The 24946-nt window shown below is 39.0% G+C and overlaps 2 non-coding genes across 2 annotated transcripts; both read right to left on the minus strand.

Moving 5' to 3' along the window:
* Positions 1-3082: 3082 nt before the first annotated feature.
* LOC135719581 (small nucleolar RNA U3) lies at positions 3083-3297 on the minus strand. Its single transcript, XR_010521210.1, has one exon. It is a non-coding gene; the product is annotated as a small nucleolar RNA U3 (small nucleolar RNA).
* Positions 3298-5796: 2499 nt separating this feature from the next.
* LOC135719595 (small nucleolar RNA U3) lies at positions 5797-6010 on the minus strand. The gene has a single exon (XR_010521223.1). It is a non-coding gene; the product is annotated as a small nucleolar RNA U3 (small nucleolar RNA).
* Between the last annotated feature and the right edge of the window lie 18936 nt (positions 6011-24946).

Below are 24946 nucleotides of genomic sequence, written 5' to 3' on the forward strand. Positions count from 1 at the left end.
GTACATCATTGCTTACATTGTATGAGTGCCCACTACTGCTGGAACACTTGAAGTAGGTTCAAATGGATTGCCCTAAGCCCTCGATCACATGGACAGTGGAGACCGCCCCCTCCATCATTTGAACTGTGCAAAGCGCGAGTTGTCACACCTTGTGAGCTGTGAGTTGTTTTATGGTAAGAAAAGTGACAAAGAGTTATCCAGAAGAATCCACTCAGATGATTCAGGGTTCAATCATATCATCCAACAATTTGTCCAGGAACCAAAAACCAGTCAGAATGTCTCAGTAAACAATTGCAGAAAGCAACAAGTGCACGTATTGGTTAGTCAATTGTTTTTCCTATTTTCTTACCATTGTCGCTTGGGATTGGGGTTAGAACAACTTTCTGTTACATAAAATGACATCCTCACCCTAACCCAACTCTAACCCCAACCCCAAGCAAGAGCCGTTTAAATTTCTGACAAATAAACCTCTAACCCAAACCCAACTTTATCCTTGTGCGAAAACAGTTTAAAAATCTGACGAAAACCAAAAATCTAACCACAATCCCAAGCAACAAAGAAAAGAAAAAATATTGAATAACCAATACGTGCCACTGACACGTGAAAATGCAGAGACACGTCACTTAAATGCTCAAAACATTTCAAGCTGAACTCAAATACAGTCTCATTCCTATCTTACCATATCTGCGCTACTCATCTGACCAATGGTGAGCTAGAACTGCTTCACTTCAGAAGCTGCCTTGAAGGCTCCGCTGAGGGCTTAAACAAGTAACAAGCATTTTGACTGGTCGTTTTTGTGAACCAATCATATTCTTTCTGCCCTCAGAACATGTTTGAGTAAGGAAAACTCCTATCTACGTTTCGCAATGTCAAGGATACTAACTTGGCAGGACTGGTCCTTACAAGTCACTTCCTTCAGAGACTAGGCGAGGCTCCTCTTTAGAATTTGGAGAACACGTAAATGGAACAGGCTAGCAAGTGCAAGTCATTTTGTCATTACGTCAGTAAAAACGTGTGCTTTCGGCACTGCGCGCATAGGATTGTGGGTGATTTGAGAGCGCGAAGAGCGCAAAGGATACACATTGGCTGTTTCTCAATGTCAAGGATACTACCTTGGCAGGACTGGTCCTTACAAGTCACTTCCTTCAGAGGCTAGGCGAGGCTCCTCTTTAGAATTTGGAAAACACGTAAATGGAACAGGCTAGCAAGTGCACGTCATTGTGTCATTAAGTCAGTAAAAACGTGTGCTTTCGGCGCTGCGCGCACAGGATTCTGGTCGATTTGATAGCACAAAGAGCGCGAAGGATACAAATATGCATCCTTTCCTGTATATGGGATATTTATCAAACGAAGGACTCAGTCGGTGGTGGCAATTCCGAGGATCCTCGACATTGGAACAGTCCTTCGACAGATGTCGATGACATAGCATCCTCGAAATTCTGGCATCCGAGGATCCATCCTTGACATTGAGAAACAGCCAATATGTGTAAACAGCAGGGAGAAAACGCATACAATTTTAACTGAAATTCTGTGGAAGAGTGCTGAAGTCGAAGAACACTTGTTGCTTTCTGCAATTGTTTACTGAGACATTCTGACTGGTTTTTGGTTCCTGGACAAATTGTTGGATGATATGATTGAACCCTGAATCATCTGAGTGGATTCTTCTGGATAACTCTTTGTCACTTTTCTTACCATAAAACAACTCACAGCTCACAAGGTGTGACAACTCGCGCTTTTTCACAGTTCAAATGATGGAGGGGGCGGTCTCCACTGTCCATGTGATCGAGGGCTTAGGGCAATCCATTTGAACCTACTTCAAGTGTTCCAGCAGTAGTGGGCACTCATACAATGTAAGCAATGATGTACATCCTAATAAACAAGACTGAGGGAAGTTAGCAAGGGAAGGTCATAAAAAACGAACTGGAATAAAAGGCTGTTTGATAGTTTCCCCAGAGGATCTTCTAATGTGAGTGACACAATGACAACTTGTAAGTAATCCAGCCAATCCCAGCGCACATGATATTAACAGAGAAAGGTCAACCAATTGAAGGGCAGGTTGATCGTGCATTCATGAAGTAATGGCCTGAACGTTGAAATTTCGCTCCAGAATTTATTTGAGAAAATGTATTTTCGCCTATGGTTGGGAATGCTTCTTTATAGAGTGTTTTGTATTATGTGCACTTCATCAGTGGTGTGTTGTATTATGTATGCGGCTAAACCAAGACGACAACGTGAAAAGAAACCTTGTTGCACATTTTGAGCAACACAGTGCTTCAGATAGTTTTCTAGTAGTGTACTCTACCAAAAATCTAACAGTATGTTTGTTGAAATAGGCAAAAACTATGGCACTCTGAAATGACAAGACAAAACATACATTTTAATATTTGTATACACAAATGAAGTACTCTTTATTATGTTCTTTCTTTAAACCTCAAAAAACAAACCCACTCAGTAGTGATGGTCGCTTTCGAAGCACTGCTTCATGAGGCTTCGAAAAATTTATGAATATTTTGTTTCGAATCACTGGTTCGGAGCTTGTTTCAAACTGGCCAAAGTCACGTGATTTTACCAAAAGAGGCTTCATTCCGTCATGACTGTTTCGAAACGTTTCGAAAATCCGACGATTCACCACTAGGGAGAGTTGATCACAAATAAACAGTGTAGGTGAACTCGGGTCAGTTTTACTATAAAAGTATATAAAACATTAATCCTTCTTACTAAAAACACTACCATTTTGTCCATTTACTTTTTGTTTATAGACAGATTTAATGACAAAATGTGCATCATTAAAAAGGGAGTTCGTTTTAATGATTTGTTTGCGCTAAATAAAACTAAAAACAAATAATACACTTTTAATTATGTCTTAGTTAAATAATTTTTTCAAACATATTTTTATTAAAATCTTGATATTATTTTGTAAAAAAGTGTAAAATGTTTGGACAGATCTGCTTTTACACTATTTTGACCAGCAGGTGTCGCCAGCGTGTGTGGTGTTTCAAACTGCTTCGAAAAACTGAATCAATTTTTGAAGCAATTAGTTCAATTGATTCAAAGCTTCGAAAGCTTTGTTTCTCCCATCACTACCACTCAGATCATGCATTTCTCTTCTTTAAACCTATTAGGAGTAAAAAAACATTCATCAATAGCAATGATCTGTGATAACTACCACTAACCATTCCTTGATTCATGCTCAGAGAAACACATCAACACTCTTCATCATGGTTCAAGAGACCCAACTCTTCTGAAACACATTTCCTAGTTTAAAACTATAGAAATGATCCCTGAAAGCATAGTCTTGACCTCTCACTGCGCTTATCGAACACAACTTCAGAGAGACGATGAACCCCAGTGATGGTAAGTTGTGGCTTGATGATTCTGAGAGGGACAAAAAAATTGTTAGTCGTAAGAGAGTCTGGCTTGTAACCAGAGGGTTGCCAGTTCGAGTCTCACGGCCTGCAGGTTGTATTTTGGAGGGATTTTGCTGTTGCAGACAGATTTTCATGCCCTGCGTTCCAGTTCGTTTTTATGACCTTCCCTTGCTAACTTCCCTCAGTCTTGTTCATTAGGATGTACATCATTGCTTACATTGTATGAGGCTTGATTTTTTTCCCAAACCAGTTCAGATAGGAGTTTTACTTAAACATGAGCTCAGGGGCAGAAAGAAATTTGATTGGATCACAAAAATGACCAATGAAAGTCCTCAACCGGAGCCTTCAAGGCAGCTTCTGCAGTGAAGCAGTTCGAGCTCACCGTTGGTCAGGTGAGTAGCGCAGATGGTTAGATAGGAATGTGACTGGTTTTGAATTGAGCTCGAAATGTTTCGAGCGTTTAAATTATGTGTTTCCACGTGTCCGTGGAAACAGATTCACGTGTTGGTTACTCAATTTTTTTTCCCTTTTTCAAACCATTGTCAATTGGGATTGGGGTTAGATTTGTGGGTTTTTTATTTTTAAACTGTTTTCGCGTGAGAATGAAGTTGGGTCTGGGTTAGAATGGCAGTGGTTTATACGTCAGAAATTTAAACTGCTTCACTTGATGTTGGGGTTAGAGCTGGGTTTGGATGTCACTTTATGTAACAAAGTTGTTCTAACCCCAATCCCAAGCAACAATGGTAAGAAAATAGGAAAAACAATTGAGTAACCAACACGTGAAACTGGCACGAAAATGAAAGTCGTGCCACGGACACGTGAAATGTGGAAACACGTAACTTAATCGCTCGAAATATTTCGAGCTGAATTCAAAACCAGTCACATTCCTATCTAACCATCTGCGCTACTCACCTGACCAACGTTGAGCTCGAACTGCTTCACTGCAGAAGCTGCCTTGAAGGCTCTGGTTGAGGACTTTCATTGGTCATTTTTGTGAACCAATCAAATTTCTTTCTGCCCCTGAGCTTATGTTTAAGTAAAACTCCTATCTGAACTGGTTTGGAAAAAAATCACGCTTGTATGAGTGCCCACTACTGCTGGAACACTTGAAGTAGGTTCAAATGGATTGCCCTAAGCCCTCGATCACATGGACAGTGGAGACCGCCCCCTCCATCATTTGAACTGTGCAAAGCGCGAGTTGTCACACCTTGTGAGCTGTGTGTTGTTTTATGGTAAGAAAAGTGACAAAGAGTTATCCAGAAGAATCCACTCAGATGATTCAGGGTTCAATCATATCATCCAACAATTTGTCCAGGAACCAAAAAATAGTCTGAATGTCTCAGTAAACAATTGCAGAAAGCAACAAGTGCTTTTCTACTTCAGCACTTTTCCACAGTATTTCAATTTAAATTGTATGTGTTTTCTCCCTGCTGTTTACACATATTGGCTGTTTCTCAATGTCAAGGAAGGATCCTCGGATGCCAGAATTTCAAGGGTGCTACCTTATCGACATATGTCGAAGGACTGTTCCAATGTCGAGGATCCTCGGAATTGCCACCAAGGACTGAGTCCTTAATTTGAGAAATATCCCACATACAGGAAAGGATGCATATTTGTATCCTACTCACTCTCAAATCACCCACAATCCTATGCGCGCAGTGCCAAAAGCACACAATGACACAATGATGTGCACTTGCTAGCCTGTTCCATTTACGTGTTTTCCAAATTCTAAAGAGGAGCCTCGCCTAGCCTCTGAAGGAAGTGACTTGTAAGGACCAGTCCTGCCAAGGTAGTATCCTTGACATTGAGAAACAGCCATACATTTGCTTTGCAGCCATGCATGCACTTTCTGTGCGAGCCGACACTTAGGCTGAGTTTACACCAACCGCGTTTCAGGCGTCAAAATCGCATTTACCGCGTGTGGTTTGCCGCTTGAACAATTTGGGTGCATCCGCGCGTGTAGAGTGGAGTAGACATGCGCAAAAAGCAATAATTTGACGCGCGTCAGAGGCAAACTCCGCTTCTTGTGGGAGGGGCAAGTGCTATGCGGTTGTCTGTTTGCAAGATGACTAGTGTTGATTGTGCATTTATCGAGAGAGGTACCAGTTTGTATTTGGTAACCTTACTATAGGGGGAAAATAAACGACGCGGGTCGATAAACGTCACGTGACTCAAAAGTGAAGTGTGTATTACAACTTACCAGGTTGCCTAATGTCCTCACTGACACTCTTCAAGTTTTTAAACTCGGGGGTCAGCCGCAAATTCGCGTGAACCGCAAAAAGCACAAAAAGCACCATTCGCGCGTACCCCACACAACGCTAAATTTGCGCCTTTTGCGCGAGATTCACGCGCGAATGAGGCGGAAATACAATTTCACAAAAAAATTCCCCACAGGACCATGTTCTCTCTTTTAACCTCAAATAACAAACCCACTCAGATAATGCATTTCTCTTCTTTTAACATATTAGGATTAAAGAACATTCATAAATAGTAATGATCATTGATAACTATCATCAACCATTCCTTGATTCACGCTCAGAGAATAACACCAATACTCTTCATCGTGGTTCAAGAAACCCTACTCCTTCGAAATACATGTCCTAGTTTAACACTATGGAAATGATCCCTGAAAGCATAGTCTTGACTTCTCACTGCGCTTACCAGACACAACTTCAGAGAGACGATGAACCTCAATGACGGTAAGTTGTGGCTTGATGATTCTGAGAGGGACAAAATGTGCAGAAACAGAAACTATACAACCTTTCAGCATGGACTGTAGTTCATGAATGGATTTGTGCAAATCTGTTAATAACAATACACTATTTATCTTATTAAGCCTTTGTAAGAGAGTCGGGCTTGTAATCCGAGAATTGTCAGTTCAAGTCTCGGAGCCTTCAAGTTGCGACTGGTTGCAGGTTGGATTTTGGCGGGATTTTGCTGTCATGGACAGTTTTCTTTTTTTTTGTTTAACAATTTTTATTGATTTTCCATTAAACCATGTAACATTTTTACAACACATTTTGGACCAGATGTATACAGGCAAATTATGACTGATTTATACAAATAATGATATCTATGAAGATACCCCCCACCCCACCCAACCCATTACCCCAGATTATCACTTTAAGTCCAGATCTGTCCAGGAATGATTGTCCATTGAAGTGCTGATCCAACTAAAGATTGTTAGCGCATATATAACACAGAATAATGTTACAAAGTATTTGATTACAAATACAGTAGAGGAATAAGAAAAAATAAATAAAATAATAATAAAAATAATAATAATAATCATGAAAATGAGATATTTAGATTAGTCCAGTCAAATACGTAAAAAAAAGAGGGGGGGAAGAGGGTAGTGCCGATTTACTCAAAAGATAAAATACATAATCAGCATCTTATTCATCCGTATTTAATGGTGTTTGTGTGGCAATGCTTAACTAAGGATTTATACCAACTACGCCACCCGGGGGCTACTCCCGGGACTGCCCTCAATTTAACAGCACACAGGTTCGTCACGACTGGGTCAGGTATCAGACAAGAGTTGAGTCAATCAGAAAAACTTTATTTAAAATGAATTCAATTTTATTCATAGTATCAAATAGTAAAAGCAGAAAAAACAAGAAAAAAGACAAACAACACTTCAGGGTGGGAGAAGGCCTGACGTTCGTTAAGCAAAAAGCACCAGCACTCATACGTGCACACACGCACCACAGCACACTACAGCACGGCACACCTCACTGTGAACACAGCACTGCAACCAAATAAGGAGCCCACCACCTTAGAGGAACAATCTGCTGGTACGGTCAACCCACTCCTGAAGAGAAAGCAAAAAACAAATAAGTAACCTTTAAAAGACACAGTAAAAGGACATCACCTCTAACAATATGGGTTTTTGTCATAGAATCAACTGCCCCAAAAGTTGTCACTGTAGGCGCCGCGTCCGGTCACCCCAGCTACCAAACAGCCAGCAGGCTTTAATAGGCAGGAAGCCAGTACACTGGTTACAGAGGCAAAGAGAACTATACTGAGGGGAAACACCACACAAGTCACCAAAATAATTAGAAAACAGTTAACTTAGCTAATAAAGAAAAAAAAAGAAAAAATTATAGCTCAAGACTTAAACCAATAAAGAAATAAAGACCAAAAGAATTTAGATTCCATTAAAGAAAGATAATCAAAACAGTAATCAAAAACGAATAAAGAATAATTATGCTAATAAGAATACACGGTTATCATAGGAGCAGCGCAATGTTAATCAGCTGGTGTAACCCAGCAATCGCCGCAAACAACGCAGATCAGCAGCAGCTCAGAGCGCCACCCGCCAGAAATGTAAATTTGAATGCCCAGCTGAACCAAGCGAAGCAGGCAATGCAGAGCGAAAGAGGCAAAGCAGAGCACAGATGACGTAACGCAGAACCCCTCAGCAGAGTTAGTACAGCCCAGATGACATAGCGCGAAGCGGCTGCAGATGAAAGCAGGTTATAAAGCCAGCAGTGTAAGCGTTGCACGTAGCGCAAGAAAGCCACGCAGCCAGCAGCAAGCCCACTACAGCAACCCACTGTAACGTCCCTTGCACATTGACCCACACCTTAAATAGGGAAAAAACGCACTTTACTCAATCGATCAATCATTAAAGCCTTTATAACATTAGGAGTAAAGTCACCACATACCTGTTTTGGAACTCACGAAGCACAGATGGAGACGTGTAATATAAACGTCTCCATTCACGCAGCGATTGACGGGTTTCCCGAAAAGCTCCTCAGTCCACCCTTAAAGCTCCACTGTGTAAGATCTACTCCCATCTAGCGGTGAAAGTCTATATGACAAGCAACTGAATATTACTTTCTAGCCCCCCCCCCATTCGGAAAGCGTTTTAACTCGTACGGTGGCCCGGCCGTGTCATGCCAAGGTTAACATGGCTTCCAGTAGATACAAAGCAAAAGCAATGAGAAAAAAATGAACAATTTGCAATGTCCTTTGCCTGTGATCCATCAAAGCACACAGATTTATGTTTAACATGAAAAAAGTCTGATTGTCATGATATGTCCGCTTAAAATCACATACAAAAAGCAACCATGACGGGTTTAAATGGACGCAAACTAATATTATGTCGAAGTACAATGCTTATGTTTTAAGTAAACGTTACATGTCCGTGTATATGTAAGAGCTTTCTCTGATATTGGTGAAAAAAGATCGCGCAACTTTCACAAGCTTGTAAAATGAAACGAAAGACGCGCAGATCAGACGCTTTTATCAGAGTATTATGTCAGACATTATGTCAGAGTACAATGCTTATGTTTTAAGTAAACAATACATGTCCGTGTATATGTAAGAGCTTTCTCTCATATTGGTGAAAAAAGATCGCGCAACTTTCACACGCTTGTAAAATGAAACGAAAGACGCGCAGATCAGACGCTTTTATCAATGAAAGGCTAAAAATAGCGCTGTCACAGTGTGTTTGTGCTAGAGGTCAGAACAGATGAAAAACATTGATCTCAGTACCTCAGATTACATAAATGGGCGGAGAGACGGCGTGTGTCTGTTCGAACACATTAAACCACATGCATGTTTACACTAACAAGTGTTATGCATAATCATGCTAAAGTTAGCCAAGGAACTATAAAACTTCAAGTTTACAACATGGACTGTATAGATGTAAACGAATATGCTGAATTACCTGTGGAGAACTTCAGTGTGCCTTGAGCCCCATCTTGGAAAACTAACTCCAATAGTGACTTTGGTCTTGATGTTTTTCCTGTCAAGTTGTCGTTTAAAATCCCCGTTTCGCATCCTTGGCGATTTGTTTTAATGTCCTCGAGAATATGTCTTCAACAGGCTTTCAAATCAAAGCATTAGATCGCAGGTTCATCACGGTGTGCGGTTGTTGTAAAATCCGAAGGATTCAGCTACGCAGGTCACAGGCTGGATACGTCATCAAGCCTGGTTTATTTAAATTAACTGAGCATTACATTCGCAAGTCATACGCATATTACATCAATTTACAATTAACTAAGAATAATTGTCAGCTTTATAATGGTTAATATTCTGAAATAAGACTGTCTTGATGACGTATACCGCCTACACATGCAACCTCCCGAGGCTTCAGCTATCGGACAGCGTGAGTGTAGAGTGAAAGCGCAAAAGGCGGAGCTTGAATTTCAGGAATGTCCCTCGTCGGCGAATGTATTTCAAAGATGGAGGCACAACATGGATTCAGCCAGAGAGCGCTTCGACGCTATGCATTTTAAATAGCAGATTCTACACTTACGAGAATACTTTGATTAGTGGGGTGGAAGTTATTAGACATGAATGAGCACATACTTTTGAAAGAAAACATGGGTTTTTGTTAAGAATTAACTCAATAAAGTACACAGTAGAGCTTTAAGTCAATGAATTTCAGAAAGCCCAGTGTAATACACCATAAATATTGAAAATCATTCACTGAAAGCAGCCCTTACCTTACTACCATTCGTACACAAAAACCCGGAAGTACGGCGGCTCGCTCGCTGATGGAACAAACACACCCGCATAACGTGAACTGAAACGCTTTTATAGGCAGATACCTGATCATCATCAACACACGCATCAGCTGGCTAGATGACGTCAGGGGATAGCAAACTGTACTGCTACATTCGCAAGCTCTCGATATAATCTAAAAAGGGGCCCAGACCTTCCTGAATTTTTGCAAAGAGCCTTTGAGGGTATATCTGATCTTCTCAAGCTTTAGGAAGTACATTACATCCTTAACCCACCTAATGAAGCTCGGAGGAACTTTCTCCATTTAGGAGAGTAGGCTGAGGCGTCTGGCAATTAGGGAAGTGAATGCTGTGATGGGACAAGTTTGGGGGCGATTTTCAGGAGTAAATCCAAACATGGCACATATAGGGTTGGGAATAATGTTTGTCTGAAACATCTTAGAGTAAGCACTAAAGATGTTGGCCCAGAATGAATAAAGTTTAGGGCAAGACCAGAACATGTGTAAATAATCTGCTGATTGGCCTTTACAACAAGGGCATGCAGGGTCTTTATTAGGGAAGATTTTCACCAGTCTAGTCTTGGTCAAGTGTGCTCTTAGAACTATTTTAAGTTGTATCACACTATGTCTGGCACATGGGGAAGATTTATGAACTGAGTCAAGCACAGCTTTCCAATGATCATCGGTAAATTCCTCCCCTAGATCATCCTCCCAAAGTCTTCCAATCTCCTGCAAAGAGTGTGGAGAAATATTGCATATGTTATTATAAAGATTTTAAATTAAACTTTTGCGTGAATGGGATAGAGAGAGAATAGTGTCAACTGTATTGCTCGTTGGAAAATCTGGGAAAGAGGTTGTATTTTTCTGGACAAAGTGTTTAATTTGGAGAAATCTAAAAAACTGGGATGTGGGTAAATTAAATAGTTGAGAGAGTTGGGCAAATGATCTGAACTTGCCATCTATAGAGAGATTGGAGATAGTCTTAATACCTTTTGAGGACCAAGTTCCGAAGGTAGAGTCTCAGAGGGAAGGTGGGAAATTATAATTATTCTTCATGGGGGAATGCACCGATGTTGTTTGCAACTTAAAATGTCTTCTAAATTGGGACCAAATTCTAATAGAATGATAGACCACTGGGTTAGCACAAAATTGGTTTCGAAGGGGAGGAGCAGGGGCGCAAAGTATGGAGCCTAGATCGGATGAGCTGGAGGCAAATTCCATTTGCTTCCAAGTCTCGCTCCCACTGGAACACTCTCCTCCCATCCAGTGTAACATTGTCTTAATATTACATGCCCAGTAATAGTAAACAAAACTGGGTAGAGCTAGGCCCGCTAGATTTTTAGGTCTTTGAAGGGAGCTTCTTTTGATTCTGGGTGGTTTACCGTTCCAAATAAAGGAAGATTTACTACTTTCCAGAGAGCTGAAGAATGATTTTTTTATCAGGATGGGGATATTTTGGAAGAGATAAAGAAATTTTGGTGTGACCACCATTTTGATCAGGTTAATTCGGCCTGCCAGGGAGAGTGGAAGATTCATCCATCTAGCCAAGTCTTTTTTACAGTTTTCAAACAAGATTTACTAAAATTTTTAGTAAAGAGGGACAAAAAAGTAGGATTAATCTCTACCCCCAGATACTTGAAGCCCTTATTGACAATTCTAAATGGAAAGTGTGATGCAGGGATTGAAGTGGCTGCTTGATTGAGAGAAAACATCTCGCTTTTTTCAAAATTAATTTTATAGCCAGAAAGGCTTCCAAATTGCTTTAGAGTATTGAGAATGTAGGGAACTGAACTTAGTGGGTCTGAGACATACAGATGTGGCCTTTAAAAACGCGCGTTTTCTCCCGCGGCATTCGCCAAATCGTCTCGCGGAGTCACGCAGAATTCTGCAAGTGTTTTCGGGGGGGCTACTTTCCCTTTTCCCTTAATGTGTTTCGCTTCACAGAAAATCCACCAGGTGGCGCATAAAAAACTACATTTTTATATGCGTTGTCATTGCGGTTGTTTCCAGAAGTTAATAAGGGCATTGCTGAATATTTAACATTTCTATTGAAACAGCAAAGTGACGTCAACCAATTCTTGCCAGCATAACAGCGCATACATATATTAAGATGACTGTACGTGCAATGGGCATTTATACTAAGTGCAACAAAGAATTTAGTGTGAGCCTAATACACTTAACTCTATTTACAATGAATATCTTAATTATTTGTGTTGTCGAATTTTGACACAGTTTCATTGTTTGTTCATAATATTAATAATTATGTCAGTTTTTCTAAAAGTATTCATATTTTAAAGAGATTCATGTGGTATAAAAATACATGTTTTAAAGTTAAAAATGTTGTAAAAATATATTAGTATTATTGTTCTTAATATATTAAGAACAATAATATGACACATGTATATTGCGCTAAATTGCTTTACATATGGAAAGAGGAATTCTTCTCAACCACCACCAATAAAGTTTAAAAAATATTCTTTAAAAACGGCGTTTAAACCCACGCAGAGCGAACAAGAAAACATGGGCCTACATACTGTACAGTGGGCATATGATATCTTTATTTAGTTTTACATATTTAAAACTTTAATAATACCTTTCTTGCGCATATAGGCAGTCAGTGTTATGATTTTTTTTTTATCCTTTCAGCCGTTATTCATAACAGTAAAAATATTCAGTGGCTTTGTAGATATATTACTAAAATAATGGATTAAAGAAACTTTATAAAATCTCTTAATGTCACTTGTTTTTTAGTTGGTCAAAACAAAATAAATGGCTAGAAATAGAACAGACATTTTAATTTAAAATGTACATATATTATAGGCGTATATTATAGGTCCTTCCAGATATCTTATCTCAGACGTTCGCAGTCAACACTTTTAAAACTTATTTATATAAAATCTAATTTATAAATTAAAAAACAAAGTTTTAAGTTAAGACAATAATAAATATATTTATTTTTATTAAAAGAAAAACGTAGAAAATGTTATTATGGGTATAGTTGATGCAAATAAAGTGTGCAGTATACAAAAAATGCAAACAAATTATTTCTAAAAGTGGCAAGATTTTAAAAAGATAAAGGTGGTATAAAGAAAGACGTGAGAAAAGTAGAGGTATGCAAAAGAGCACAGTTTAGTTATTGTTAATTAAAGCGGTTTTATACACCTTTGTTTGAATTGACAAGCAGTTTATTCGCCATTTTCAACACAATTTGTGATTGATTTACCGATTTATTACAGAAAATTGTTGTCAGAAGCAAAGCTATTGTACAAAGCATCTTTATATGTATGTTTTAAAGTTAAAAATGTTGTAAAAAATATTTTAGTATTCTTTTATATTAAGAATAACAATGATACATTTATATTGCGCTAAAATGCAATATACATTATTCTGCAATATAAATTATTCTCAACCACCACCAATAAAGTTTAAACATTATTCTTTAGAAAAAAAAAACGCGTTTAAACCCGTGTTGCGTGGAGCGAACAAGAAAACATATGCTTACATGCTCAATCGGCATATGATTTCTTTTTTATTTAGTTTTACAGTTTTAAAAGTGGCAAAAAAGTTCTTAAAATCTAATGAATACCGGTTTTGTAAAATGTATATAACTGCAGATGCGTGCGTGGGATCCGGGCAAGTATCCTTTTCCTCCAGACCTTGACGCATGGTCGCGGAAAAGCGAGAAATATATTTTTTAAGTAAAAATATTTTGCACAATTGATATATTACTTATGAATATTTTAGGAAATTATTTTTGACACACGTAGGTTATTACGTGTATTTTGGATTTTAATTTCATTACTGTCTGTGCCTATCCGTGGCCTCATCCGAGCGCACTTTCTTTGTCTTGCGTCTTAAATTGAGAAACCAATAAATAAAACGACAAAAAAAGATGCCCCGTTTAAGTGAATGGGGAGGACTTGCGTATCATATGCACGCCAAAGTGGAATTTGGCGTATGTATTGCACGAGTTTTACACTTCGTGCTATTTATACGCAACCTCAGGAGACTGGGTTGGAAAAGACTCACACACCTTTCCCTGATGCATGCCCACACAGAAATACTGAACTCCCTGGACATTCGTCCCCTAGCTCATGAGAGACTTTGGAATTTCTATTATACAACCGGCGCAATGCGCGACGCGAGTTTTTTCTGCGCGAGTAAAGAGCGCATTGATAATATGCGTATTAACGGAATGACAACGCGGGTTTGTTTATTACATACATGGATGCGCAGCAGCACAAAAACGCTTTTTAATATGAAAAATTAAAGGATTAAAATGTAACAGATTATTATTGAGTCTCTTAGACATAAATGATGACCAATTATGAGACGTTAGAAGGCTTAAATAGCTGCTTCATCTGTAGCTAAGTAAATAAATGCTTTGCTTTAAACAAATGCATCTACTTTTAAATGTTTTTTTTTTAAAAGCTACCCAACGGATTTATTGTATATAATGACTCTGCACCTGTAGAAAAAAACATTCCGCTGTCCAAGTGCTGAAATGGCTCTCCACACGTTTGTAAATTCTTTATCTTTTGTTTGTAACAAATAGAGTATTTTTACAGTACAAACCTTATATAAAGCCTATTCTAAAAATGTAATTATACACCATGTATTTCTTTATAAAAGTATACAATATCAGAACTAAACCCATCATTATTTTTGTTCAAATTATGAATTATTTATAAGTTTAAAAAAGACAGTAATAGTACTATTTAGTAAAAAAAGATCTATATAAAAATATACTAGGTATGTTAATGTGAGAATATTTTACATCTGTCGTGTGATTCTAACTTAAAAACGAAAGTAAAATATGTTCGTCCGCATGGACATTGAAAATTGTGAAGTTTAATTAATATTATATGTTGTTATTATATGTTGTATGTAAATTGTAACGAAAGTAATTCCCCCTGGGATAAGTATTTTTGCTTCTGATTAATAGCGCATATTCATCTGAGAACTGATGATGTCTGTGTGTTTCAGACCCTGGCTGTGTGCCCTGAAGTGTATATGACAATAAAGTAGTAAATCTCAATGTATTTATTTTTAAAATGTATTTTAAATAGGCCTATAGGCTCATAGGTTTTTTGGTTAAAAAATTCACAGCACCCCCTGTTCAAAATGACTTCCAGCGGCCCTGCCTTGACGCTTTGTGTGTTCGACTTTAAATGGTGCGGCGCTGACTGGTCGGCGTATGACATCAGAGTACCGCGAGAGCAAAGGTAAAGTCGGACCATTTGTAACATTTCGACTTGCTCTCGCGGTATTTTGATGTCTTCATTGCCGAACTGTCTGCGCAGCGCCACATAGAAACGCCCTTTGACTCTTTATGGCAAAGTACCAGCAACATGAGAAGTGGTGGCACGCAAAAGAAAGTGAAGGTACGCAGTACGCTAAAATATAAAGCGTCTGTACTGCGAGCAGTGGTATAATTATTTACATCGTGTGTTGCTCTTTCACCATTGTGCACCCGCGCACTCGCTCTGTAGTTTGTAGCTCGCGCTCCGGCTTCGATAAACAATGCCCGTTTCTCAATACCAAGTAGGGGAGAGTGGGGCAAAGTGAGCCAGTGGGTAAGTTGACCCACCCCCTTTATCTAGGCAACCATACAGATTTGTAGCCGTGTGACCACAAATACAGGTAGCAACCATAATTTATATGTTAAAGAGAAGGACAAATTAAAGAGTTATGATTAAAGTATGATTTTTTTAACAAAAAAAAAAAAAACAGTTTTTATCCTATCAAAGTAAAATTTATACATACCGGGTATAAAGGCTGTTATGTTAAAGTAGATTTATCCAGGTCTAAATATTGATACCATAAATATTTGTGATAGGCTATGTATAAAACCATGTGAATGATTTAGCTAAAGATTAGCCTGAATTACTAAGCTAGGCAGTTTCCCAGAACGGTGGCTGTGGGGCAAAGTGAACCAGATGGGGTAAACTGAACCAGGGGTTCAACCCCACCATGAGGCACTGTAACCATTGAATATGTTTCATAAAAAAAAATTCTGTGTAGTTTCGCACAACTGATTTGTTCATTTTTAAACATTTTAGAAAACATATCATGCTAAGACATTACCATATTAATTAATTTTTATGCATTTGGCGTTTTGCAGGTCTACACTGAAAAAACAAACATACCACTCAGAAACGTCCATTGACAATCTCCAAACAATAAGTTGTTCCTCAAAATCTGTATTTTCATCTGATACAGACTCAAACATGAGTGGATGACATCAGAGTACCGCGAGAGCGATTTAAAACCAACCTCCTCCGCTTTATTTCTCGCGGTACTCTGATGTCATCTGCTTGTCGGTTCTTGTGGCGCTGCGTAAAGTTGACCACACCTAAAAAATGTACTGCTAAACTCGACAGAAATGCTCTACCAGCACCTCCTTTATTAATTTGTATAGCAGGAAAAGTTCTATTTTACTTCTCAGCGTGATAAATAGCTTACAAGGTTTGGTGTGTGAGCGTGTGAACTGACAGAAATGCGTGTGTCTAATGGTGAATGCGTGGGACTTAAGAGCCTAGGTTATATCAACATATGTCAAATTAAGTTACCTGATATCCACTTAATTTTATAAGTTATAAACATTCATTTAAAATAACATACAGCGTATGTATTAGGCCTATTTGCTTAAATTACATTTTAACAAAGAAACTGCAAGGGTTGATATTAAAACCCAACACGCTGGTGAAAACTGGATAAACCGGTTTTCTTTGATGAGGTGATCGATTAGCATTGGGGGTTGGCAAAGAATTGGCAGACCTAGGGGTGGGTGGTTTTTAATTTCTTGACTCTCTGTCACTGGTAGCTGCTAAAACAAGCAGCTAAACCATGTACAATTAATTACATTTTGGAATTAACTTCCTTCATGTCTTTTTATTTATACACTGTAAAAAATATTTTCTGAATTTTTAAGTAAAGTTAGCATTAAATATGTTTTACAAACAAATGGTTTACAAACTCTGGGATGTTTGTGATTATCATCATTCAGAAAAGTGGTGCTTGTGTTTAGACTCGTGTTTTACGTGATTAAATCAGGAAGATTACATTAGTTTCTTTTCAGTGTAGAACAGTTTGTAATCAAAATGCAAAAATATAGTATATTTATAAACATCGCTGAAACAGAGTAAATTAAAATTAAAAAAGTAATAAAGTTAAAGCTGCTGATAATTTTGTTTATATTTACTAGCATTTTCTGAGTGAAAAATGTTTAGATTTTGTTAAGTAGCCTAAATCCTACTCCAATTTATTTCAGTGTAGGTTTCTCATTTTTATCAGCTTTCTTTTGCTTTTCAAAGGGCCGTCTACCTTTGCTACCGCCAGTGCTTTAATGTGGGCCAGTACCGCCACTTCCAAATATAGCTCTTGAGCATACCACCGCCTCTCCCTGCGCCCAGAACGTACTTCTAGCGTATAAGAACGCTCATTTGCACATCTGTTTAAATCAGAGGCTTAATTTAATTATTTGGCTGCGCTGCCGCTTTTCAAAGCGCCCTTCACAATGCAAGCTACCTAATTCGTCCCACCGAGAGCAGAGACTACATTACCCATACACCTTTGAGTTTTACAAGTTAAAAGCGCATGCGTAGCTTTTGCTGCTGTCAATAGGCTTGTTCGACTTCATGCGGCGCCCCGAGAATCGACAGCCAGAAGACGTCACAGTATCGCGAGAGCGAGGCGAAATATGATTTCTTGAATCATTCTCGCGGTACTCTGACGTCATCCGGCTGTCGGCTCCTGCGGCGCCGCACGAAGTCGAACAAGCATACCGTTAACAACGTGGTTTGGAGAGGTGTGTGAAACGCGCAACCATAGCTGCTCTGTTAAAATGAAAATACAATGAATACTTAATATGCCCTCCTGGTTTTAGACTCTGAGGAGTAAAAGAACAAGGTCAGAATCAGAGGACTCTCGCTGGCTGACATCCCAACAAGCCAGAATGATATCGCTGCAGGTCAGATGCAAGCTTTTTCCAATACCCTTCTGTAGGTACGTGACAATCTCTGCTGTCGCGGCTGTCAGCTTGGTTCCCCTCGACGCAACTTCGGATTTCCTCAGATGATGTGCAGTGTAAAAACATTATTGAAATTGTATTATACATTCTTGCTAAACTACAAGTGAACGAAATTTCAATGAATTTGAACGACGCGCACAGGAGTTTTACCACACGCAAAATGGAAAACAATGGGACAAAATAAAGTGATGACTTTCGAGTTTCAAATGGCCAATATTCTGTTATTCTTGAACCCATAGACATGGTCTTGGTGTCCAGAGAGTATCTTTGCCCGACAGCGACAATATGTTATTAAAAATAAATCACATCATTATGGATAAATGAGTGCTTGCAGAATATATATGTTTGAGAATGCTTATCAGTACTTTTTTGTTTCTTAAACTTTAAAGATGAATATTCTCCTTTAGAGATGGGCAATTTTCAGCAATAGCACATTATATTCAAATTTTTGAGCTCATAAAAAATATTTTTTCGCTTATTTAAATGACTTTTTTATGTTTTTATGCACGTTTAGTTTTGGTGCAATTTCATCAAAAGCTTGTAATTAGGAAATACACACAACATGCTTAACGTGTATTTTCTATATGTTAAAAATGTTGTAAAAATTAGGTATTCTTATATAATAAGAATAACAATATGATATATTTATATTGCGCTCAAAATGATTTAGAAATGGAAAAAGGAATTCTTCTCAACTACCACCAATAAAGTTTTAAAATTCTTCTTTAGAAAAACGGCATTTAAACCCACGTGCACCGAACAAGAAAACGTATGCTTACATACAGTCCGTGTATGATATCTTTTTTATTTAGTTTTACATATTTTTATTTATATGCATTTAATAATGGTCTACCGTAAGGTCATAATGTACACACTGTTAAAAATGATTCAGTGGCTTTGTAAATATCTCTAAAATAAATGATTAAAGTAACTTAATAAAATCTCTTAATGCAGTTATGCGATTTTTTTAGTTGGAAAATAAATTACTAAAAATAGAACAGATATTTTGTGTAAAATGTACATATATATTTGATGTATACGCCTTAATAATATAAGTATTACATTAACAGATTATTTTAGTCAATATATTTAAAAAGGTCAGAGTAATATATTTAAGTTTTTAAAACTGTAATAATTGCATATTTCAAATTATTATTATTTATATTTGACATCAAAAATGTGTAAGTTTTACGCCTAACTTGAAGTATGATTTACTTATATTTTCACATTGATATTAATTGAGTAAATGTAGGCAAAAAATTAATTAATAATAAGTAGAAAAAATGTCAATTTTAAACAATCACATAGCCAACGGTTTTTAATCAGCAACAAAGAAACTGCGTATTTTGCCGATGACAAACACATCAGAAACTCCTCGAATTTATGAATATTTACACTCACAATATGATTTTATTTCCTTGGTACAAAAGTATAACACATTATACAAATTCTCAGTGAAATCTATTAAACACCAATGCATACTTTTATCGTGTTTCATACCATGTAAAGGGAAACATAATAATATAAAAAGTAGCCTACTGTTCAGTAATGCAGAAAAGCGCACCACAACCATGTTAAAGCTATTAAAACGTTCAGATGCAAAAATGAACTAAATGTAAAATTAGATAAACTAGTTAATGATATTGCGTAAATGCGCTCGGTCTCTTCAAAGGTCTTCGCGAATTATTTTGTTATAAGACTCGATTATCATACATCACGTCTCTTCTACTGTAAGTACACGGAAAAAATAAGACAAATGATGCGCGTTTGAGTCGGATTTTTATGAAGAATATGTGACTGGCAAAAGAAAACTTCGCCAACAAAATGTTTGCCAAAAAGCATGCATTTGTATGACATCAAAGTCTATCGCCTAAACATCGATAATCCGTGTCATGTTACTTCAATATCATACAGTATACGCTCAGCATGAAGTCGAGCACACACATTGTCGTCAGTATGGCCTACAAGAAACACGCCTGCCCTCTACAGGTTTTTATATTTTCTGCGTCCCCCACCGAACCCCCCTTTTGCGGGATCTCGCAGAATTTCGGAAGTCTCCGCGGCATTCTGGTCTCAGAGACGCGCATTTTTAAAGGCCACATCTGTATAAAAGAAAGTCTTCTGCATAAAGGGATACTCTATCGTTACTGGATCGTTCTGTTCTGGGCTTACAAGGTAAGTATAGCTTTTAGCTGGTTACAGGTAACAGACTGTATCGTCACTGTATCTTGACTCAGAGTCTTCAGGTCTAACAATGAGGACATAGACAGGGAAAACCATACGTCACCTTGGCTTCGTTCAACGGTAAGGGAGGGCAATTTTTACCAGCTTCCAGCGGCTACTCGTTGAGCCGTACACGGCCGACGTCGTCCCGGGGAGGGGTTAGATAGAGCCGCCACACCGCGTCTGTACTGTCGACTGACACACCCGCTTCTCGTTCCTTCCGCAGGCCAGACAGACACCTAGATCTAAAAGGCAGACAGCTGAGCTCCCTCCACAGTATAGGATGTACACACATACGGTTAGACTTATTCGTAACAGTTTCACCACTTCCCTTTACAGTATGGCCTCCCCCACAGTACCTCAATCGATGTACTCACTCGGCTTCCTTCAGGTGAAACACAAGGGCTGGAGTTAGAGGTAGGTAAGTACAGAATGGTGGTCACCGCCACAGCAGCTCACGTGACATCCACAGGGATTGGCTTGACCTAGAGGCGAGTACAGACAACAGGAGTCACGGCACAGCAAGACTTCAGGTGCACACACATCAAAAGCACACTCACCCACTGCAATACACAAATTTAGTGACTTACAAGGCCAATACTCCGCACTCAGTCAAGGTCCGCCCTAAAGGATGGTTTGGGGTCGCTGACACAGGCAGTGGTCCGGATGTTTTTAACACCCACACTGTGGTATTCGTTGCCCTCTAATCCTCCGGCTCACCCAACCGCATTGTTCTCCACGGTGGGGCCAACTAAACAATGGATAAATACTCCAACACAGGTATTAGTCTCAGTCTTCTTGATATATCATCAAAGGTAACCAAACTGCTGTACTCACTACTTCCATATGTTTGTCTTCCCTCCTCCTCGTCGCTCTCTCTTGGACATCTCTCCAGGCGCTCAACAATGCTTTTGTGTTTCTGCCCTGTGATCGTCTCTCCACACAGCCTTCAGTTGGTAGGCTCCAAGCGCTTCATCAGTTTAGCGAATCCTCTCTAAATGCCTCTGCCTGTTTGCCTCACCTCCGTAGCAGCACACACAGTCTCACCCGCAGTGTGTCTTTCCAAACAAATGAACACTTCATGTATCTTCCACACTCCCTTTATACTCCTTCCAGCGTGTGGGTTGCCCAGTCAGCGATCGCCACATCATCGTACGCACCTGCTATGCATTGCTCTTGATTTGGTTGCCCAGGGTTACCCAGAAGAGACGGATGTTCACACAATTCTGTCCGGGCAGAACTTTTCCTCCTACTTTCGGTTCCGCCCTAGAAGTCACTCCGTGACAAAAACATGTGGATGTCATGGAAACAAATTGTTAATTTGAATTATATCCAGAGCTCCGTATCAAACTGGATCTAGCTAACAAACAACTGTATGTAAATACAGAACAACACACTACAGAAGCTACTACACCATTTTAAAATATTATAAAAAAATGTACGAACCATTAGGCAGACATAGAATTTAGATGTAGGCAAAAGAAAATAATAATAATAATAATAACTTATTATTCTTCTAAATATCAATAAGCGTCATTAATAATAAAAAAAAAATAATAATAAGAAGGAGAATATTACAAATTGTCATGCAATTATTAATGTGTCTTTAACCCCACTCTTTAAACTCCCAAATAAAAAAATTTTGTTTCTTTCCACTTCCCGGGTTTATCTTCTTTGCCGTCTTCCGTGTGTCAATGGCATAAAATGAGGGAGTGGGGGAAGCGGAGACTTGAATTTATATGGGCGTGTTATTCTAATCACGATCGCTTTTAGCTGCGGTATTTATGAAGGGCAGGTATTGTGTACACTTGAATTTCAAAGGTACGCACAGCTTCATAAATCAGGCTTACGCCAACATATACAGCCGTTTCTACACAAGAATGATAAATAAGGGCCATTATGTTTGGTTTTACACTACATGCTACAACACTACTTATTTTTCATGTTTTTTTTTTTGTTTTCAAACTGTACACTAATACTACATTTACAACCACAAAGAGCAAAAAAAAACCTTAAAGTTTGGTTTTATTTTGCTTTTGATTTTACTTGGACAGCTCTCTCCCAATTACATTCAATCATGTAGATGGAAGCTTTTAAAAGAAGAGCTTTAGGTTTTGAATGACAATGTGTACCGTATATGACATAAAAATATAACATTATGGTAAAGGTGTTTTTATAACGTAAGACAAATGTTTGCTTTTGAAATATGTTTGGGATATTTTGACTGTGGTGTTTCATTTTGAAAGAGATGTGAGGCATTTTGCAAGTTGTGTGTGCAATTCTTGAATTTGTGTTTCACAGGTTCACACTTACAAATAAGTAGGATCGATTAAATTTGTCACATTACAGTTTTTCTCGATTGCTAAGACACATTTCTTGAATGCTGCTCTCCCTTTCTCTAAACTGTGAACACAAAACCCAATTTTCAAGCTACATTCACAAAACCTCAGACTCTTGCAAAACCAAACTTTCACCTCAAAACAGTTCAATCTGTGCTCAAAACTGAACTATGTTGTCAAATCATGCCCCGACTCAATTAAAATTAAAAACACTACAGAACAGTCACTAAACACTACGTAGAAAAATAGAAAACACAATGCTCAGGACATGAAAGGGATAGTTCACCCAAAAATGAAAATTCTGTCATCATTTGCTCACCCTCATTTTGTAACAAACACACATACATTTCTTTGTTCTGATGAACACAAAGGAAAATATATTGAGAAATGTTTATAACCAAACCATTTGTGGACCCAATTTACTTCCATAGTAGGAAAAAGTATACTATGTAAGTGTTAGGGATGACAGACACAGGAATCCCAGCGCAGAGATTTTATGCACAATATGTGTATAAGAGACAAACACTTAATGACTTCAGGGAAAATGACAACGTTCACAGGGGGGGAAGGGGTGGGACTGGGTACAGGGCGAGCCTTCTGACCCCGGGGAGTAGCTGAGGGTTGGGTGCGTGGAGACCGGGCAGGCTTAACAGGGTTCTTAGGGAGGAAAACGGCTTGGGGCAGGGCAGGAACAACAAGGTCAGGGTTTAAAGGCAGAGGGGAAATAGGAAACATGACAGGGGGCGCTGCGTCCGGCAGCGGAGACGACATGGAGACAGTGACTGGGGGCGCAGCGGGCGGCTGCGGAGACGAGACAGGAACCATGACGGGGGGCGCCGCGTCCGGCGGCGGAGACGACATGGAGACAGTGACAATGACAGGGGGCGCTGCGTCCGGCAGCGGAGACGACATGGAGACTGTGACAGGGGTCTCAGGGTCCTTTGCTCTGCCGCAATGAGGGGCTTGTCGAGGCAGCTGCTGAAAATCACCTTTAACTCTGCCTTGTTGAAACCAGAGTACTTGGCAGCCCTCAAAAAGTCCATAGCGAAATCCTTCACATTGGCCCCCTTCTGTCGGAGGCCAAAAAGGACATGCGCTTGGCAGCTTCTGTAGTCAGACCAGGATAGGTCCATCTCCGCGGGATCCAGTCGTGGCAAGTTCGTACTGTTAGGGATGACAGACACAGGAATCCCAGCGCAGAGATTTTATTCACAATATGTGTATAAGAGACAAACACTTAATGACTTCAGGGAAAATGAAGAAAACACTAATAACAGTCAGTATGTAGAATAGATATCACTCGGTGTTCTGGTGTGAATGGTGCAAAGAGGAGAAAACACTAGGGCGGCAATCCACTGCCGAAATCCGTTCGGGAAAGCAGTAGTGGGAAACACAGCACGAGCCGTAGGACCTCCACTAAATCATCCGAAAGCCTCCTGACTTGGAATCCTGGCGAATGCACAGAGAGAGAGAGAGATAAGTGTGGATGGTGCTTCAGCAGGTGGAGCCGCTGGGCAGCGCTCTGATGTAGACAGCGCTCTGGTGAACCCATTAACTGGAGACGCGCTCTCTTGACTGTTGCCACTCCAGCCGTGAGAGAGAGCGAGAGAGGAGTAACAAGAGAGTCCAGCAGACTGAAGGCGATGACAGGTAATAACTTCTCAGGAAAATAATTCAGTAGAACAGGGGATCAATTAAATAAAGGCAGCAGAGAGCACAGGCTATGATATATAAATGACAAGACACGACAAGACTTGAACTAGACTGATCTAGTGCAGCATGAACATACAAAGACGAACTTGCAACGAGACACTGAAAACACAGGGAATATATACTGAACAGATGAGGGGAAAACAAGCTACAGGTGAGGATGACACAATGAGGAAATCACACAGAGCAGGAACACATACATACATGAAAACAGTACACTAGACTAAACAAGACATAAAACAAAGCCTAGAGAATACAAGGGAGCAGGGAAGAAGTCACAAGACACGGGAAAAACGTGGTCTAATATGACAATACCAAAACCACGTTCTCCCACACAAAACATTGTACTGTTAGAACCCTGCCATACAAAACTAGATATAATTACCAACAAGATTATGGCAGAGTCCTAACAGTAAGTAAATGGGGTCCATGAATGGTTTGCTTACAAACATTTCTCAAAATATCTTCCTTTGTGTTTGTAACCTGTAGGAGCAGACTACTAATGTCCCTCCGTAAGTTCCACCTCGAGGAGGTCCCCAAAAGCACCCAAATGACCAAGCACACGAGACAGGTAATTAAAATTTAAAACAAACTTTATTAAAATTATTTAAAACTACACTGTAAAAAAAAAAACTGTAAAAAAACGGTAATTTTCTGGCAGCAGGGGCGCCAGAAAATTTCTGTTAAAAAACGGAAAAATACTTTCAGAAAAAAAACTGTAAAAAAACTGTAAGAAAACGGTAATTTATTTTCCTATAATTACAGTTTATTACTGTTAATCTACACAAAAATATCCTAA

Source organism: Paramisgurnus dabryanus, chromosome 14, assembly GCF_030506205.2.
Source record: "Paramisgurnus dabryanus chromosome 14, PD_genome_1.1, whole genome shotgun sequence".
NCBI classification, from domain to species: Eukaryota; Metazoa; Chordata; class Actinopteri; order Cypriniformes; family Cobitidae; genus Paramisgurnus; species Paramisgurnus dabryanus.